General features: G+C 40.5%; 1 protein-coding gene across 9 annotated transcripts in view; it reads left to right on the top strand.

Annotated features, from left to right (window-relative positions):
- PID1 (phosphotyrosine interaction domain containing 1) overlaps positions 1-14,542 on the top strand; it is a 240,117-nt gene that overhangs the window by 189,673 nt on the left and 35,902 nt on the right. The window contains exon 2 of one of the 9 annotated variants that reach the window (XM_082464657.1): positions 1-14,542. This exon is cut by the window's left edge and continues 56,638 nt beyond it. The exons of the other annotated variants lie outside the window; for them this stretch is intronic. The gene's annotated coding sequence lies outside the window, so the exon portion shown is untranslated. 9 annotated transcript variants of the gene reach the window in all.

The raw sequence follows: 14,542 nt of genomic DNA, 5'->3' as shown, positions 1-14,542 counted from the left end.
TCCTTCTTCAAACCAGCAGCAGAGTTGGGATCCTCTTCATGCTTCAAATCTCTCTGACTTCCCCTCTGCCACATTGGGAGAAAATTCTCTGTTAAAGGACTCATGTGATTAAACCCACCTGGATAATTATTTCCCTTTCTTAAGGTCAACTGGTAAGTAACCTTAATGACACTGGCAAAATCCCATTTGCCCTGTAATGTAACATAATCACTAGAGTAGCACCAGGGAGTGAAGTCTGGGGATTCATCTTAGAATCCTGCTTACCTGCTTAGTAGGTGAGGAGGGGAGTAAATACCAGATTCACTGCAGAGAAGGTTTTTTTCTTTTTAACTCACTGGCAGGGATGTACATTCCGCTACACAATATCATTCCTCCTTTTCAGTATCACAGCCCACATTTCAGCCTCATCCTCTTTGCTTCCAGAGTCTAAAGGAGGCTCTGAATCTCTTACAGACGTGAGCAATTACTCAGTGTCATGGCAACATTTCAGGAACTCCTGGTCTTGACTGGCAGCTCTAGACTTGGAAGTACAATTTTGAGATGTATTAAAGAATACTGAGGTTTCATGCACATTTTCTGTGAGGTTGAGCTTATAATTTTGTGTTTTCCTCAGTTGACTTGAGTATTGCTGAGATTAAGCAGTTTCTCTGAAAAACCAGCTGGAAGTACCAGAATGAAAGTGCTTCTTGATGCACTTTGCTCCCACCGAACTCTCCTCGCTTTGAGAATTCTATGCTATTTTTCCTGAGCTACTTGGAAATTTTTTGTGCTTTTAACTACATGGCCCAGTAAATGCCAACATACACCATCTTCTGCACACATCACACCTTTTGTTTGTCCCGTGTTTAACTTAAAGCGACATGAACTTCTTGCCTTCCCTTGCTGAAATGAATACCTTTCATGGCAGGAACTAAGGTGGCTTTATAAAGTAGAAAGTCTTATTTTGCAATTCAGGACAAGGAGGCTTAGGGGATCTCACATTGCACCTTCTCCCTGCCGCAGTGATTTCATCATGCTGCGGCCAAATGGTTCTTCTTAAAATACCATTTGCATCAACATGCCATTCCGCTCCCCAGCTCTGCAATGGCTCTCTGCTGGCTGCTAAATCAGCTTAACACCTCCTGGCCAAATTTATTTTTCCCTGTTTTCTAGATTAAAGCCTCTGCTCTACTCAAGTTATATCTCAATGTTTTCTCCCATGTACTACTTCTGAATCTATTATATACCTTAGCGCCATACATCTTATGTTGCATTATAATTATGCTTTACATATTTGTTCTTCCCTGCAAGAATCGAAGCTTCTTAAGCATACTAACCATGTCTTACCTCCCTTTGTAACTTGGGGGTTTGCATAGGTCTGCCATGTGGGAAGTACTCAGTAAACGTTGGCTGAAATCATTTGAATGTACCGATCCACAGTTTATTTCATAAATATTTATTGAGTTCCCACTGTGTTCCTGCACTGTGCTAATGATGGAAAGATGCAAGATGAATAGATGTGGCTTCTGGCCTTGAGAAGATCCTGGCTTCCAGGAGAAAGACATGGATTCCATAATTCTATGATGAGAGCTCTGAGGTGTGTATGATGTATGAGCGCAGAGGTCAAAGCACTTTATTCCACCTGGTGGGATAGGAGAAGGCTGGATAAGCACCTTGGAGGAGGTGGTATTTGAATGTGTCTTAGGATGAGAGGGCATCACAGCATGCGTCTCAGAGCTAGGATTGGGGATGGGAGAGCCATTCCAGGAGGAAAACACAGGATGCGTGAAAGCATGGAGGTGTGTGTATAGGGTGTGGTGTCAGCAACGTAATGTGCCTAATTTGTTAGGGCCTGAGAGCCAGGGATGAAAAGAAGGCTTACTGTAAGGGGAGGTAGAAACTGGATTAGAAAGAGCCTCAAATGCTTTGAGCTTTGCCGAGTAGACAGTTTGCAGCCCTGAAAGGGTTTTCAGGAAGTAACGTGTTGAGATTAGTATTTCACTTTCTTTGTTCTTTCATACGAGCCACGGGAAGATGAGAATGTGCCAGAGTCTACTACTGGCCAGGCAGCCCGCTGGCGGCACCTGTGCTCCTTGGAGCCTCTGCAATGTGCCCCCTGCAGGATGGGCCGGAGGAGGTGGACACAGGAGAGGACTGGTCCTGCCTTGCCCTCCCCTGTTGCTGGATCTCAGCCCCTGCACTCCCTCTGGCAATAGACTCCTAGGCACGCCTCCCGCGGGGACCGTACCTCACAGCTTCCACGCCACTGCTCCTTATCCATCTCCTTCCTTTCTGCCTCCTTGTGGCTTCAACCTCACTGCTCCCTCTGGAATATCTGATACAGTTTCTGCTTCGAAATCTGCTTTTTTTCCCTCAAGTTCATTTGGGGAATAGTAAATACTTGAGAGATTTAATCACTTGGTCCAAGGCTCTGTTCTTTCAACTTCTGGATTTATTGATTCTTGGAAGAATACAGAGAAAGATTTGCCTCCTCTTACTTTGTTACGGTCCACTATGATCTCCACAAATGGAACAATGTGAGATGCTAAAAATCTGGCTCTTGAATGTAAGGGAAGGACAGGAAACATTTAATTCTCAACCTTCTTTCCCATGCCTTGAGTGCCACAGGTGCTCAGTAAGTACCTGTGCTTGAGTGGAGAACTTGGGGGAACAAATTTTAAAAACCCAAATGGAACCAGAAAAGATAAGACAGTGGGGTGGTATAGTAACAGAAGGAAAGAGACTCAAAGGAAATGGTTTCATGAAACCTTTTTAGCACTTCCTCATCTTTTTGTTCCTCAGAGGATATGTTCTTGGCAACTATTAGAAAACTATTTAATAGAGATTTTTTTGCTGAAAAGAAAAACACCCTCAAATCCTTGAAAAGATTTGTTATATAGGGCAGAATAGAAACAATGAATAGATATTTCAAATAAAACAAATCTTGTAACAATCATGGCAAATGAGAAATGCCCCAAAGGGGCTTTTCTGGAGCTAAAACAATTCCAGGGCCAATCCTGTCTCCCCTCACTTAAGCTCAGGCTCATTCTGGGCTTTGATTTACAAAATTGCTTTGGTTTCTGATTTACAATAACTTAAAAATAAAAACAAAAGTGGGTCTTTTAAATAAACTCCTTTTGGTTATTTTTAATTTAGTTTCTCCCTTTGTATTTTAAACTAGTGTTCCCACAGGTACTTGATATCGCAAACAATACTACCTTGGAAATGTAACATTGCTTGTTTTATTCAATTAATGTTATAAAAGCATTTTTATTTAAACTACACTTACCACAGCATTTTCCCCAGTTTTCCTCATTATTCTCTGCAAAGTGATATTTTGTTCTTTGCAAAAAAGTTGGGGAACAAGAGTAAAAATTCATTATGACCCGATATCAGTGCACATTTAATTTGGTTACCAGCCAATAAAAAGGATTTTCAAGTTTTGCTTCCTTGGAAAAGCTTAGGTTCAGTATTGACACATTTCCTATTATGCCATGGGAATGGGGACTATTTGGTTGGATCTACATTTTGCCTCTGAAACTCCTAGGGCAGTGTTTGCACAAGTCTTAGAGTATGTATCAATACCGTTATCTACAGCTTACCTCCTACTCTAACCTTAGGTCTTCAAGTGCAAGATCTAAGCCTCTCTGGGTAGCTGGTTGCAGTCAGCATGGTGCTCTGTGTCATGTAGGTTCTCAGGGTTACTGCTTTGAGGAATTCGCAAATGTATTTTCCTAGAGTTGTGTATGTAGATTTCTCAATTACAAGGGAGGAGTCAGTAGCTTGGGGAAGAAGGGAGTTAAAATATATTTTGATCATAGAGGGTAGAAGGGAACCACAGATAAACAAGGACAAGCAAAGGTCAAATAGATCATTTGGCATCTGGGAGTTCTTGTTTGTTTGTTTATTTTATTTATCTATCCTTGGCTGTGTTGGGTCTTCGTTGCTGTGCACAGGCTTTCTCTAGTTGCGGCGAGCGGGGGCTACTCTTTGCTGTGGTGCGCGGGCCTCCCACCATGGTGGCTTCTCCCGTTGTGGAGCACAGGGTCCAGGTGCACGGACTTCAGTAGTTGTAGCACGTGGGCTCAGTAGTTGTGGCTCGTGGGCTCTAGAACGCATCAGTACTTGTGGCGCAGGGGCCTAGTTGCTCTGCGGCATGTGGGATCCTCCTGGACCAGGGCTCGAACCCGTGTCCCCTGCACTGGCAGGCGGATTCCCAACCACTGCGCCACCAGGGAAGCCCCAACATCTGGGAGTTTAAAGGAAAGATATGCGTGTATGAATGCGTTAGAGATGTACATTTGTGAGTTGACAATGTGAAAATCTTGGAAGTCAGGAGAGGAGGAATTCTTTCAGAGAGAAGGTTTAGATGACAAAGAAGAGTGGTAGAGAGATGAAGAAAAAGCAGGATTCAGCCACAGAGACCACCCACAGTGGGAGGACTAGTAGGAAACAAGGGCAGCATAAGAGGGGATGTTCTGAGAGGTAGGACGTAAAACAAGGATGGGTTCATCTGTAAAAATGAGGACAAGAGAGAGTTTCATGGAGCTCAGCAGGGTGGTCCAGGAGAGTGAACGGGAAAAAGGCTTGGGATCTGACTTTGGGGAAGTGATTGAGGATTGAAGAAAAGAGCCAAAGGATTTTCAGCAATAGAAGCCATACCTGGGAGGATTAAGGAGAGATTGGGTGTTGAGGAAAGAGAGCAGTCATTCTGAAAATTTACTTAAGACATCTAGGAAGCTTGTTAAAAGTATAGGTTCCTGGGCCTTACCCAAAGAAACTCTGATTCAGGAGGCCTGGCATGGGTTAACAGAGCTGCATTTTAAACTAAGCATCCCTCCTGATTCTGAATTGTAGGTGGTCTGGAGACCACTTTTTGAGAAATACTACAGCAGGGGCAACCAGTATATCCTGCTGCTTTTGGAAGTGAAGCAGGGAAAGGAAGGCAAGAGACAAAGCAGTGGGGAGAAGTAACAGCAAGGTGATGCAGCTGCCACCATGGGGGAAGGGATTCTGATTTAAACCCAAAGAGGGAGGGACCAGTGGTGGAAGACAAGGACGATACCAGGAAGGACAGGAACATGTATGAGACCAGTATCCTTGAGTTATTTCTCGGGAAAAGAAGAAGGACTTAGGAGTTGAGTTGATCTTTGATGAGGGTTGGGCACCCAGTTTGAGTGACAGTGAATGGAGGAAAGCATGAAAATGGTGCAGTGAATGGTAACCTACTTCCCTGTGACTGTTTTCTTTGTGACCTTGCACTGTATTGATACATAGCCGTCATTTACTTGCTCTTCCTTGTACCTCTTGCACAGTTGTGTGGCTATCTTAATTGCAGACATAATTCAAATGACTTTTTAGTGTTTCATTGCATTTATGCTTCAAAATTCAAACATTTAAAATGATGGGATTTTTTCTGTAAAAGCATCCATCTATAAATCCATCAGTGTTTACTAATATGGGATGGCATAACAGATGAGCCAGGCTTTTGTGAAAAATATGAGTGACTAGATATTATACTAGTATATTTGACTAGAATACTAATATAGATAAAATCTCCCAATGCACATATATTGTGTAATTACAAATTCTATGCTTTTAGCTACATGGAGAGAAAACAATTTTTAAAATAACAAGTAGTGATTGAACTAGTTTTGTCCCTGTCTTTTCTTAGATTTCCTCAACAGCAAGGTCTAATCATCATGAAATCTCACTATATATCTTGACATCTATTTACAGGCTACTATAAGTCATTTGTAGAAAGTAGAGCTGTTAGTTTTTTTTTGTTTTCATAATTAATTTACATAATTTATCATCAAAACCATATTCCTAAAAGCTATTTGATATGCTGGACATATCAAAGTCTAATCAAGTCACTTCTACCCTAAATAATTAAAAATAGATAAATGCCATCTAACTCTTGGTATCTATCTAGACACACTTAACTGAAGGATTATGAGGAATCATGAGATTTCAATGTCAAAAATGATTCTCATCTCCTAAATTCATTAGTTGTTTGCATTTTATTTTTACTAATAATACTGAAATTAAAAAAATATTATGAAAAGCTCCCATGTACTTTGATTTTGTGTTGTTTGCTTCTCATTCTCTTTCCCTTCCCTCCCTTCCTCACTCCCGGTTTCCACTAGTCTCCAATTCTACGTCTGTTTTACTGCTGCTGCTTCATCCTTCTTTCTCATTTAAGTAATATTTATCCCTTGAGGTGTACTTTGCTCTGGGTTTTCAGAGATGGGTCTGTGTCCCAGAAAGCCTAGAAGAGTGAGTAGCGTTGATAGAAATCAACTATCTTAAACAACACTGACTGAACAGACTGTAACGTTTGCACAAGCTTCTTGCACTGTTTTCATAAACAGGTTTTACCATCAGATGTGCCATTTACAAGCCCTATAAGACCTAAATGTAAATCTTAGTTTGTCAGTCTGTAAGCCCTTGATTTGTGCTTTAATGGTGTCTATTTTGGAGGAGGCTTAAGAACAATGTATTGAATTTGCATGATGCAGGGAAATATTATAGCCCCATGATAGGGGAATGTGTGCTTTCTTACAGTAGTGTGGAAATGATATTGTTTATATGTAATTACACATACTGATTCTTCTGGGTCATTTTGCAGCCACTAAAATAAGAAAATAAGGTTTGTTTTGATAAAAACTTATATTCTTTCAGCTGTATTCCCAATAGCCAAAGTCTTTAAGAACCTAGATATTCTGGCTTTCTTCAAAATTGCCTTAAACAATAAAACTTTATTCACCAACTTGGGGCAAGTTAACTTCAATTTTGCTTAAATCCAGTAAAAACTTGTTTGGATCTGCAGTAGTGTTTGTTGATTTATTTAAAAGGTGATTCCAGTTCTATTGTACTGCATGCTGTCTAGACTTCCTACTGAATATTTACAAGTCAGATCAGAGCAAGTTGTATACCTGTTGTAAGGGGATGGTGTTAAATTTACTAAAGACAGGAGAGTATTGATCTTGTGAGAAGACATGTTTACTCCAAACTCCATCAGTATAGAGCAGGACAATGCGTGAAACCACAACCTAATCCTCTCATTTTTGCATAAAGCTTAGTTTTGCAATAAATTGTCTTTTAAGCTGACTATAGTTATTTGGTCAAATGCCAGCTTGAAGATAGCACTAATTACCCAGTTTGTGCAGATAACCCCATTTCAGGCCCTGCAGTTTAGTTTAAGCACCTTGCTGAGTAGTGCTATCCATGTGACAGCACTGGTGTGATGAAGAGATCTTTTAAACTTGGGTTCCAATTTCGCAAGCGCTCTGATACCTTTTAGAAGCTCCTAATTTTCCCAGAGGATCTTTTTGCACCCTATTACAATCTTTCGCCTCTGATTAAACTCCTGGCTTAGTGTTCACGGTGTGTTCAGCGCCTACATCAAGTTTGGTGAGTATATTGGCTTGAAAACAGCAGAAGCACAACTGCCAAATCCATAAGAATACATGTTTTTAATGTGGCAACTTTAAAGCCACAGCTAAAATGTCAGTGAACCTGAATGTCTGTCACTCTAGATTTGAGGTGTACATTTATAGCTTTATACAAAGTTAGTAGACATCTGGATATTAAACCTATAATAGTACAACTTGTAAGATGTTTCTAAACTCCCATTTCCAAATATATATTATTTTATCTTATCCTATTATTGTTTACAAACTTTTAAAAAGTATAGAAAAATGTTTGGTTTATAATGAAATAGTGAGCTATATTATTTGATTCCTTGACATTCCTGCTGCTAGATTGATAGACATATGTGCCTTTGAAAATGCAAATTCAGCTGACAAGAGAAGACTGTAACTATTATTTGTTAGATTTATACATGATCCCACAAGGATCACTCTATAAAGAGTGATCCTAGCCATTTGAGAATACCAAATAAAAAATTTCAGTATTATGGCTGTTAGAGAAATTAAATTACTTTTGTAAGCATGGTGTAGAAAGTGTTTCCATTTATTGAGAAATGATGTTTAGAAATAAAACAGGGACTTCCTATAATGGACCATTACTTATTTTTCACTGGAAGTTCTTTTGCCCCATAGATTTTAATAGTTTCAGAAAGTTGGCTATGGTTATAAACTAGGAGAAGCTGAGAGTTTTCTCACACTGTGGCCTTTCCTCAATACCCTCTTTTTTTCTAGCTATATAATTTCCAAGTCAGAGTTATAGATTCCTCCTGGGGGGGAGGTTAATCACATCAAATAAAACTTAACATGTATATAAATCCATGTGTGACAGAAAGACATTTAAAAAACAAGACAAAACATCACTAGTTATGTATATAGAAGCTGTTAAGGAAAGGCCAGCTGGAATCCATCTGTTCTCAGCTTTTTCCCATCTGTAAAATGGGATAATAATAGCATCTACCTCATAGGGTTGTTATTAAATGACTAAGGAATGTAGAGTCATTAACAGAGGGCCTGGTAATTAGCAAGTGCTCAGAAAATATTAAATTATAACCACAACAAAAACAACAACAACAAGGACTAAACTTCAACAAGGAGAAATACCCTCACTTGCAGCCAGTGTGATACTGTCATTTCATTGTTATGTTGCTTCAAGGACTCTGAAAGGATGGAATGGGCTGTTGAAGGGGGGAATTGTAACTTCCTTCCCCATCAGCTTAGAGACAACCCATCTGCAAGCCCATGGATAAAGCTCTTCAACTCAGAGGTGCCTCTTACTCAGGTTTTTTTTTTTAATCATAGTGAAGATGCATGTGAAGAACATAATTTTCTCCTGTTCTTTAGTTTTAGTAATATTAATTTATTTTCCAAGAAATGAACCCAAGGAAATGAAACATTAATATCCACATTGACTTCCCTTGATGGAATACATCTAAAAGTAGACGTAGATTCCTGAAAATCACAACGTATGAAGCATGCAGTAGGGTGCAGAATTCTTTTCACTGAGCTGTATATGGATCGTTCTGGAAGGTTTGTGTATACCTGTAATGAAGAGTCTGACTCCAATTTTTGATGTTTAACTGCTGACAGCTTTTTTTTTTTTCTTTTCCTTTTTTATTTTTATTGGAGTATAGTTGATTTACAATGCTGTGTTAGTTTCTGCTGTACAGCAAGGTGAATCAGTTATGCATATACATAGATCCACTCTTTTTTAGATTCTTTTCCCATATAGGTCATTACAGAGTATTGAGAAGAGTTCCCCGTGCTCTACAGTGGGTCTTCATTAGTTATCTATTTTATGTATAGTAGTGTGTGTGATGACAGCTTTTAAGTCTTCTCTACATCTGGGAAAGCTGATAAGAAAGCCCAGGTGCTCCCTCTTTTGGTGTCGACAGGAAACCACACTCAGAATCCTCACCTCCTGCCCCAGCCCCTCACCATTGTGGAAACCTCAAGCCAGTGCCCTTCCTTGTCTTCTCAAGTCATTGTTGGACCTGCTTTTGAAACCTGCCCTCCCCTCCCCCCAAGGCCTTTTCATACTCTTTTGGTGTGTGTGTGGCATCTTCAATCTCAGCATTCTAACCAAATTTGGGTGGAGGTCCACCCTCTTCCTGCAGTGTGGCCACAACAGTATTGGATATAAGATTTATTATCGGAGCTTCTTATCTGCATTTCATATGTTATTTGTATGCTCTAAATATTGTCAGAAGGACTTTATTATTATTCTGTTATTTCCTTCTGCTAAGTAGGGTATTAAGCCTTTACATGGATTAATGATCTCATTGAATCCCCACAACAGTCATTTAATCCTTCTTATCCCACTTTCAGTGAGAAAACTGAAGCACAGGAAGATTAAGTAACAATCTCAGTGTCACATAACTAGTAAGTGGCCAAGTTAGGATCTGAAACAGAACTGTGGGTTTGGTACCACTGTACCCTGTTGCCTTCCCTTTCAGATAAACCTAGCGTGAAATTTTTATAAGGCTCTTTATTGGGGAAGTCATCCTTGCATCTCCTCTTTTTAGCCCTCACATATTTCAAAAAGATGATAGCACACATCCAAAGCTCTCTGCATATTGTAGTCTCGAACAAATCCTCAGACCCTGAGGGCAGGGCCTGGTTTAATTGTCTCCCAAGCAAACACGCACAGGTCCTGTGCCTAGCAGGCAACCGACAAATGTTTCTTGATGCGAAATAATATGGAAACGTTTAGAAATGAGTGCTTTCTGTCTTCTGGTTGTTGTTTTTTTTCTTGTCTTGTGAAATTACTGATTCGTGCTTGTGGGTGAAATGCTCTCAGAAAAAATCAGTTTGAATAATAGAGCAGACTTTTGAAAAAAAATTACATACTTAAAGGAATACATCATTTGCCTGATAATGCAGTAGTGATCTTTTCAGGCTTGGCACTTCGTGGTGGCTTGTCTTACAGGTAGCTGGAATGACACCTCTTTGTATACGTGTATGATTTCCCATCTAGGTCGTGAGTTCCGAGAATTCAAAGCCAACCTTTTCTTGAATTCTGTATCACCCACTGCACTAGCAGACCTTCACACGTGGGCATTTCTCAGTAAATGTTGGTTAAGTCGTTCAATAACTATCAAACTGTGTCTAAAATGCATAGATTGTACCTTAGGGAAATAGCCACCAGGTGTAATCCTGTTCCATTTACTTTATGCCTATCAACTCCAGTCCTGACAGTATGGTAGGACTATTTTCTCCATTGCCTAGGATTTGTTAGATAGTAAATTCTAGAACTATGACTCATTCCCAACCATCAGTATCACATCCACAGCCATACCCTCTGCTGTGCCTGCCACCACTCTGCCTTACTATTTAAAGAAGAGATATTGGAACCCTTCGCTTACTATCCCTTGAAGGAAAGATTCTTTAAAATGCATTCAGCTGCATTTTATATAAACTTACCTGAAAATCCTTTGTTTTTAAAAAGATGGGATACGGGAGAATATTATGTAATTTCTCTACTTGACGCTACATCCCCCTCCCCCATCATCTCACCTCAATCCTTCTCATTAAAGAAAGGAAAGAAATTTTAATTATGTTTTTTTTAGGAATTAAACTTTAAAAGACATTTTAAAACTGGAGGTCGGGTTGGTTAATATGAGAAAGATATTTTCCCTTGAAGAGTAGAAGGACAGAAGACAGGGGGCTTCCAGTAGCGTTTCTGAGAGGGCAGAGCTGGTCCGGGCTGCCCAACCCATGGAAAGTACTTAGACTTTGGAGCCAGATGGTCAGGCCCGGGTTGGAATCCAGCCTTAATTTTCCTGAAAGCAGCAGGATCTTCAGAGGGCAAGTTACTTAGCCTCTGTGGATCTGTTTCTCTTCATCCACAACGTGGAGACACTAATTCTCACCTGCAGGGTTGCTGTGAGGAGACAAATGGATGGTGCCTATGAAGTCCCTGATTTTCAGAATCTGCTGCCAGCAACCCCTCCATCCGAGCAGGTCCCTGTGTCTCACCCCCTCAGTGCCAGACGTCATGGGGGTGAGCTCATGTTCAGACCCAGACACGCTTTTGACCTCAACTAAGTCAGAAAGCTGTTGCTCAGTTTCCCCACAGACAAAAGAGAAACAAAACCACACTTTCTATCTAAATTCCTATAACTGAAGAAATAACCTAGCAGCAGGGAAACTTGACACCCTGATTTAATTACTTGTCAACTTTTATAAAGGATGCTTGTCCTTCCAGAGGAGATCATCTTGAGTCAAAGCCAAGGTGCTGTAGTCATGACAGCTGGCCAGTGTAATTTGGTAAAATATCTTGTTTTTTTTGCTGCGTGCCGCTCTGAGGAATAAAAGACAAGCCCCAAAGCCATCCACCTCCGGATGCTGCAGAGACGTTTTCCGCAGCACAACTCGACAAGAGACGGTCCATAGAATGGGCTGAGTGCAGAGGGAGCCTTCCCAGCCTTCAGCCTGGGAAGTTATGAGTGCACAGACAACTGAGTCCCGTTAGGGATTTCAGGGAAGGCTCTGGAACTGACTTTTGTTTCAGAAGGATGAATAGAGAGAGACTATTGTACAAAGTGGAGGAAGCTGCTTCAGGAGGTGGAACAGCATGATCAAAGCCCCAGAAGATGGGACGCAGCACAGCGCGTCCACTGGGGACGACGTGGCGGGGGGAGAGGAGTGGGGGTAACATCACAGGGCTTCCAATGTGAGACCACAGCTTGGAGGGGAGATGGATGCAGTCTATGGAAGGGTGAAGGAAGGTCTTATTTGCCATGCTGGGAGGTTAGACTTTATGCTATAGGTGGGGAGGCATTTGAGGTGTCTCTCACTGATGGGAGAAGGGGTGCAGGTTGGAAGGAGGCGAGGAGACCAGTGACCAGCTAGTAAACTATTGCTATCCTGCATGTGAGGCACGTTGAGGGCCTGGAGTAGGGCAGTGGGAGCGGAGAGGGTTGTTTCTGCTACAGCGACTGGCAGGTGGTGGCCTCAGTTTGACAAATGAAGAACAACCGGGTCTGAAGTTGATATGCCTCCCCCATCCCGCCTCATCTGCTACCTGACACATCAAATTCAAACCCTTGCAGGTCTTTTATAAGCCCAATCTTCCTGCAATTACTTTAAACCAAAAAAAACGGAAGAGTTATTTAAAGGTAATTATATGGTGGTTTTAACCACAAAAGGCCCATTTGTAACTTTAGTTTAAAAAGACATACAAAGAAAACAAATCTTTTCTCAAGAGGAAATTATGATCTCAATAAACCTTGGAGAAGTATCCTTATGGTTTTAATTCTTTGAATTTAAGGATTGATGTGCATGTGTGTGTCTGTGTGTGTGTGCATTGCATGTGTGTATTTGTATTTTACTTGGATAGGGGATGTCAAGTGGGGAAGGATTTAAGAAATTGAAATGCAAATGGAGCTTCTATTCCTTATGACAGCAGAGACCTCCAGCACACAGCCATGCCAACCATTTCTACATTTTTACAGAATCTCTGTGCAAGATCTAACTGGTCTAAAAGTGAGGAATACAGTCACCAACATTGCTTATCATGTATGTTATGTCTACTCTGCTTTGGAAAAATGTTTATTTTTTTCCTATTTCACTAGCGACTGTTCTAGAACTTAACATTATTTGTCAAAAGAGGACAACCCTAGAATCCTGGATTCTTGCTGGAGGTCAGAAGAGGAGTTTCCCTCAGGGTACTCTAAATGAGTAAAAAGAAATGAAATTGGGTCATTTGTAGAGACGTGGATGGACCTAGAGACTGTCATATAGAGTGAAGTCAGACAGAGAAAAACAAATATCCTATACTGACACATATATGTGGAATCTGAAAAAATTGGTATAGATGATCTTATTTACAAAGCAGAAATAGAGACACAGACATAGAGAACAAACATATGGACACCAAAGGGGAAGGGTGGAAGTGGGATGAAATGGGAGACCGGCATTGACATATATACACTATTGATACTACGTATAAAATACATAACTAATGAGAACCTACTGTATAGCTCAGGGAACTCTACTCAATGCTCTGTAGTGACCTAAATGGGAAGGAAATCCAAAAAAAAGGGGATATATGTATACGTATAGCTGTTTCACTTTGCTATACAGCAGAAACTAACACAACATTGTAAAGGAACTATACTCCAATAAAAATTAAAAAAAAAACAAGAGTAGTTTAAATTGAAAGCAAAGTTTCTGGAAGTCCCGGCTACTTAGCACTCAGCCAAGGTCTTTCTTTCCAAGCACCTTGAGAGTGTGTTGTCCATCTGTGCAGGGTGTTAAAGTAAAGTGCAAACTATCAGCGTGGGGCCAGTGATTGGCATCTGGTTATGGCTTTCTGGAGCCTGGCTCACTTAAAAGGCTACTCTAGGCTTTTTTACATTTCACAGTTTTCCTAACCACCATCTGTTTGCTACACGGAATTGCCATATCCTTCCATGACTCCGGAACATTTTCCATTATGCTAGCTTTAGAAAGCTTACATTATAATATGGCTTTCTTTGGAACCAGCATCCAAGTAAGGTCGGGTTTTTTTTTTTTTTCTCTTTAATTATGTTTGACTCCCAGAAGTAAAAGATTAGAATGAAAGATTCTAATATGATCGTGTCCTGTGATCATGACTTTCCAAAATTTCTCTTCAGCAAAGAGAGAATGGCCACAGTTTCAATAATTTTCAGCCATTAACAGTAGTAGGTAGGTACGGCATGGCTCTTCAAAAACCCCAAACTCTTTTTTTTTTTTTTTCTTCTCTGACATGGCAACTTTCTTGGTTAAAAATTGGAGAATTTACAGATTCAGAGAATTAATCCTGAGACAATTTTGCTTTGAGGAAGCTGAAAGAAAGTTCAGTGCTTACTGCCATTCAAAAAAGTTTCCTGAAAAGCATAATAATTTATAGGCAGCCCAGATCATACCCTTTCCTCTAGACTGCCTAGTAGATACACAAACTCAGCTCATCCAAAACTTAATTCATCATTTCTCTTCCTAAATTGTTTTTCCTTCCGTGAGTGGCACTACGTCCCTCCCACTACTTGACTCACCCAATATCCTCACCCCCATCATCACCAAGAGCTAGTCAGTCATGATCAGCTTGACTTTACTTCCCACTAACTTCTTCTCAGCACCTCCCCCCCCCCCAATTTATACCACTGCCT

This window comes from Balaenoptera physalus, assembly GCF_965194825.1.
Source record: "Balaenoptera physalus genome assembly, chromosome: 6".
NCBI classification, from domain to species: Eukaryota; Metazoa; Chordata; class Mammalia; order Artiodactyla; family Balaenopteridae; genus Balaenoptera; species Balaenoptera physalus.
The sequence above is the reverse complement of the archived record's forward strand: the minus strand, read 5'-3'. Positions and strand labels throughout refer to the sequence as shown.